Source organism: Pelodiscus sinensis, chromosome 26 (genome assembly GCF_052426305.1).
Source record: "Pelodiscus sinensis isolate ZL-2025 chromosome 26, ASM5242630v1, whole genome shotgun sequence".
Lineage (NCBI taxonomy): Eukaryota > Metazoa > Chordata > Testudines > Trionychidae > Pelodiscus > Pelodiscus sinensis.
In genome coordinates this window covers 15,553,466-15,559,465 of record NC_143077.1, presented here as the reverse complement: position 1 = coordinate 15,559,465, position 6,000 = coordinate 15,553,466, and positions in this window count along the sequence as shown.

Genomic DNA, 6,000 nt, shown 5'->3' with positions numbered 1-6,000 from the left:
TAAACAATTTAAATGGGCTTGTTCTTGTACCTGCTGCAACCATCACCACTCGTTATTTACAGGCACATGTGTTAGGAAGCCCCCATTTCCTTCAGAATGATGGTCAGGCCTCTCGGGGTGTGCGTGGTGACAAATCACGCAGTGCAGGGGTGTCAATAAGCAGATTGCAGGATAAAGACAGCATGTTGGCACTCAGGGTCAGCCATCGTAATAAAGCTGTGTGAGTGAAAGTGCTGATTTAACAGCTCTTTTTACTCTTTGTGATGGGCAAAGGGCTGTTTTAGTATCTTTCTTTCATACCATTTTATATATACATATATATTTGTTAGTAACTGCTGGGTGCAAGTGTGGTGCACGTCCAAACAAGCACACATGACCCCTATATCGGCACACAAGACAAAACTCAGTCCGCTCCTGGATGGAAAATCTTAGAGGGAACACTTCCTGACTGCCTCGGATTCCTGGGCTCCGGGACAATCTGGTCCAGCAACTTCCATAATCCTGCTGAACCACAGATGTTGCTGGACCAAAGAGTCACAGATTTAAGAGGTTCAACCTGTAATGTGCAGCAGTCCCAGCCGAGATCAGGGCCATGTCGTGCTGGTTGCCAAGATGGCCTAGACTCTACTGTTTACTGTCTCGACAAGAAAAAGGCCAAGGAAACATTATAATTGTATAGCTAGGGGACAGACTGGCCTAAGTGACTGGCCCAAGGTCCTACATGAAATCTATTGCAGACTGCTAGGCTGTGTCTAGACTGGCAGGTTTTTCCGCAAAAGCAACTGCTTTTGTGGAAAAACTTGCCAGCTGTCTACACTGGCCGCTTGAATTTCCGCAAGAATATTGACTTCCTACTGTCTGAAATCAGTGCTTCTTGCAGAAATACTATGCTGCTCCTGTTCGGGCAAAAGTCCTTTTGTGCAAAGCTTTTGCACAAAAGGGCCAATGTAGACAGCTCAGATTTGCTTTGTGCAAAAAAGCCCTGATTGCAAAAATGGTAATTGGGGCTTTTTTGCGCATAAGCGTGTCGAGATTGGCACGGACACTTTTCCGCAAAAAGTGCTTTTCCGCAAATGCTTTTAACGGAAAACTTTTCAGTTAAAAACATTTTCGGAAAATCATGCCAGTCTAGACGTAGCCCCGTAGTGTAGACATAGCATCAAGAAGCAGCCTAAAAAGGAAGAGGCAAAGGGCTAAATCCATCCCTTGTGTAACACTGCCAGAGCCAACCAAGGAACCCAGGGGTGAACTTGGCCCCATGCATTGTCGATGCAGATGGTTTGGGAGCAGCTGGGCTTGTCATCTCTCACTTCATTTACACGGTAAGTTACAATGAGGAGTCTTGCTTGGAACAAAACCTGATGAATAAAATGTATTGGCTGCAGCCCAGGCCCTGCTGCCATGATGGCCAGAGTGAGCTTGCAGGGATTGGAGAAATCCTCTTTCTTTTTTTCCCATTGCAGCTCCAATACAAGCAAATCTAAATGTGAGCCCACACCTCACAGTTGCCCACAATTTCACAGCAGCAGGGAGGCTAGAACTCAGCTCCTGCTAGTGGACGAGCACAGGCCCCTGCCAGAGCAAACAGAGAATCTTTATTTGCTGTTAGCCATAGCTGGCTTATGATGCACAGACGAGCAGTTCTCACTCCATCGTGGGGTAGCGAGACACCTCTTAGCCAGCTTATTCTAATATGCACAATGGATGGGCATATATTGGTGTGTATCTGTGTCCTACATTATGAAAAGCATACTGCAATATCCCATCGTCATGATCCCACACGCTACAGCTTGCAATAATGCTGCTGTGGAGTTCTTTCATATGCATCAAGGCCACAATGTATCACCCCTGTATAGCCACTGTTATCACGAAGTGCTGGGTATATAGAGTGAAATTCTGGCCACACCGAAGATAGTGGGGAAAATTCTATTGATTTTAACCAGCCACAGTTTCCGAAAGATCCCCATCTAGACTGGTGCTTTTTTCCGGCAAAGCTCTGAGCCGGAAAAAAGCGGCAGCCATGTTTATGCAAATGAAGCGGGGGAATTTAAATCCCCGCTTCATTTGCAATTGCGATGTGTCTATTTTGCATCCCTTTTAGGGAAAAGGGATGCAGTCTAGACACAGCCATAGATTCTAAGGCCAGAATTGGCTATTATACAATGATCTAATCTGACTCGCCCCTCCCCCTCCATAGCGCACAGACCAGAGAACGTGGTCCAGGGACTCCGGTATTAAGTTCACCTCTGATGACTGAGCTATGGCCCTTCCACAGAAAAGCTTCCAATCTGACTGCTCAGCCGGTGGCTTTCTAACATTTCCACAGAGTATATCGTAAAAAGAGATTTCTGGCAAACGGGAAGAATAGATTCCAGCAGGCCTTTTTCCCCATGAAAAGTCACAATTTCTCAGTGGAATAAACATTCAGAGCAGTTGTGCTACATCCAGACTTTATCCTTCTCTAAAAACTCCCACCTGAGGCTCTCCCAGGCCTTTGCAAAGAACAATCTGATCTCACAATCCCACAGGGATGTAGGTAGAGGAATTAGCCCATTTCACAGAGGGAGAAATTGAGACAGAGTGCAGCCTGCTTCACAGCTTGGCACGCCTGTCTCCTAGCCCCATATGTTGACCAGCAGACTGCCTCTACAGGCCAGCGAATACGCCTCACTCCCTGCTCCAAAATCAGATATAATCCCTTTTCTCTCTGTCTCAGCCAAGCTTCAGATGCTAAGCAGTAGCCATCATTGGCCACAGACCATGCCAGCTCCATTTAAGAACACAGAGGCAGCAGATTTTCAACCCAGCCAGGGCTGAACTTTTCAGCCTTAAGCTTTTCCTGTATCATATAGGGACGTAAATGGTTAACCCCTTCGCTCCTTGCTGGCCCCGGGCGGGGGGCTGCTCAGGGTCTGCTGAAACAGCCCCTGTCCATGGTGGGCTAGGCCCAGCCCTCCCTCCGCTGCAGGAGGCTCCCAAGGAGCTGGCTGCAGAGCTCACAGCAAAGTCTCCCTGGGAGCAGGGCCAGCTACTGGCCCAGCTGCTGGGGAGGTTTCGCTGCAGGCTCTGCAATATAAAGCCTATGTAAGCTTTACACCGCAGAACCTGCAGTGTGTGTAACCATATAACTGCTGTGAATTTTAGCTGGGGGACAGTTACATTTTTAAATTCTTTTTTACATCCCTAGTTTCATGCAGGGACTGCAGAACAATTTCCTATCTCTGAAGAACACATGTATGCACAAAGACACGCACACGCACACACGCACTCTCTCTCACACACACACACACACCAAAGGAAGAGGAGAGGGCAGAAGCCAGAATTTTACCCACCACCTCCAAAGAACAGGCTAATTTAGGTTCACGTTATCTCCTTTCCTGAGCTGATATATTGGCCACCCTCTTAGATTTTTATGGTCGCTTTCGTCAATCATAATAACATCTTACAAAGCTGCAAGGAAATTATCCTGCTCCGTATCACACTGTTGCCTGCATTGCTTTAGAAGAATTTAAGCAATTTAAGTCCCATAATCTTTATCTTCTGCATTTTCCCCTTCTTCCTTTATTCCAGGCTCTTTATCTTTCTCTCTTTATATATATATGTATTTTTTATTCTCTATTATGATGCCACCCAGATCTTTATCTCTAATAGGACTCCACTATTTTCTCAAATCACCCGCCTTTTGCTAATGCCAAATATCCTTTTCCTTTTTAACAGACGAGATGGATTATCTTATCTGGCCACTCTCTCCCCGACTGTCCACCCACAAGCGGTCAGGAGCCCCTTTCAGGGCTGCTAGTAATCATGGCCATTAGACGAGTTATTGTAGCCTGGAAGGATGAAATTGCTCATCTGCTTTCATCCATGTAAGTTCCTGGAGCCTCCTGCATTCTTGTGCCATGCAAAGAAAACCCCTGGGGAATGGCCAGGAGCTGCTATTTAAATCCCATGGGCCAAATTTGCTATCCCATTGCTCCAGTTTTATTCTGACCTCTCCAGTGGAACCAGTGGGGTTACGCTTATGGGGATCGGGGGCTGCAGTAGGGAACTGGACTGTAACACTGCAGTCTTAAGGCCCCTTCCAAAGTTGCTCTTAGAGATGTTCAGTCTCACGGCAACCAGGAACCATGTGCCTCAGTGATGCCCATACAAGTGGAGTGCTATTGCAGCGCAGACAGCAGGGGCGTGATTGTTTGTACAGCCACCAATTTCAAAGGGACAATTTTGTATCCACCACTAACTGTAGCAGTGGCAGGATTGCCTGTGGGCATCGCCTTCCCCAGTGAGATTTTCCAAACCGCCTGGAGGAATGGGAAGCTCAATTTCCCATGGAATCAATGAGCGTTTTGTAAAATTTCAGCCTGAATGTCAGACTCCAGGGCTGCCCTTGCTGACCAGCCCGCTACCCAGCTACTGCCCAGTTCACCGCCTCACTGCCCTTGCATTGCCATTTACACCAAAGCAAAGGGGGTAACAGCTGGAAGCCAGAAGCTGGCCTGCCTGGAAGGAGGGGCAGCGGTGTGAGAGCAGCTGGTTTCCTAGGCTGTAACTAGCAGTAAGTCGCGGCCGTGAGGGCTGATACTCCGGAGCATAAGATGCTTGAGATGCTGTAGCTGGCTTGAAGAAGCAAAGGAGCAAGACTGGCTCTTACAGAGACCATGATGGGCCCCCAATTCTGGGGAAAGGGGCTGGGGCTACCCCCAGCTATGGAGAGAGAATGAACAGGGGATTGGGACCTGGCGAACCAGAATGTATCTCAGTGGGGACATGCTTTAGCTTCCTTCGGACTGCCTTGAGTTTGCTTGAGGAGCACCGAGGAGGAGAAAAGCAGAGGCAGGGAGCCAGGTGGATGCTGGCCAGGAGGGGGCACTCAGGTGACGGCTGACCCTCCTACAGGTTGGGTTTAGCTTAGGACAGTTGTGAACAGGTTCTAGCTAAAGCCCAACTAAGCCACTGGTAAACCAAAATGAGAAGGGGTCCGCAGAGCGGTTTGCAGCCATGTAAATAAACTGGCGCAGTTGTGTGTGGACAGGCCTTGGTCCAGGAGCCCAAGGAAATAGGCTCAGTAGAGCCTATGGGGATATTCCCCGTATTTGACATGTCTTTCACCTCCCAGGTCACTGAGCCAGGCCTTGTTCAAAGGGGCACTGCTCGAGGGGGCTCCTGGGGGGAAGAGAATTAGAGCAGGGGCCACCTGCGACCGTAACCTGCACAACATTCTCACACACTCTAGACCAGTGGTTCTCAAACGTATTGGACCACGGACCACCTGGCTCAGTGTAAACCTTTCCGCAGACCACCCGTTGCTAATGGAAACGCGCCGTTCGTTACATAATTATGCCCGAGCCATTTTACTACTGCTGCAGCTAGGGAGGACGGTTTCATTTAAATTACGAAACAAATGAAGTATTGTCACTTTCTCATGTTAGTTTATCAAACTTCATTTTAAATCAATTAAAATATTAATTTATGTCCAACACAAAAGGTTTCCATATTTTCTGTATTTATGGCAGGGTGGGGAACCTTTTTTGGGTCAGGGGCCTCTGATTCACAGAAAAATCAGTTGGGGACAAAAGAAGCAAAAAAACTCCTCCAAAAAACCCCAACAGTCACTGATGTAGCCCCCCAAGTGAGACACCTGACTCCTCTGCTGCTCTAGCCCTAGCAAGGGGAAGGGAGAGGGAGGACTGAGGTTCAGGGCTCCCCAGAGGCCAGATTTACTTTTCTGGGGTTCCAGAGTTAGTGGATTTTATAGACCTACCTAGGCTCTGGGGTGGGGAAAAAAATGAGGGGTTCAGTGTATGGGACAGGGCTGCCAGTGAGTGGGATAGGGATGGGGGTGCAGGATCTGGGAGGAAGGTGGGCTGCAGAAGGGGGAGAGGTTGCAAGGTCTGGATGGGAGGTAGGGTGCAGAAGCAGACTGGGAGTAGGGTGTCTGGCCGGGGGAGGGAGCAGGAGCAAGGGAGGGTGCAGGAGAAAGCTGGGGGGAGGGTTTTTGGC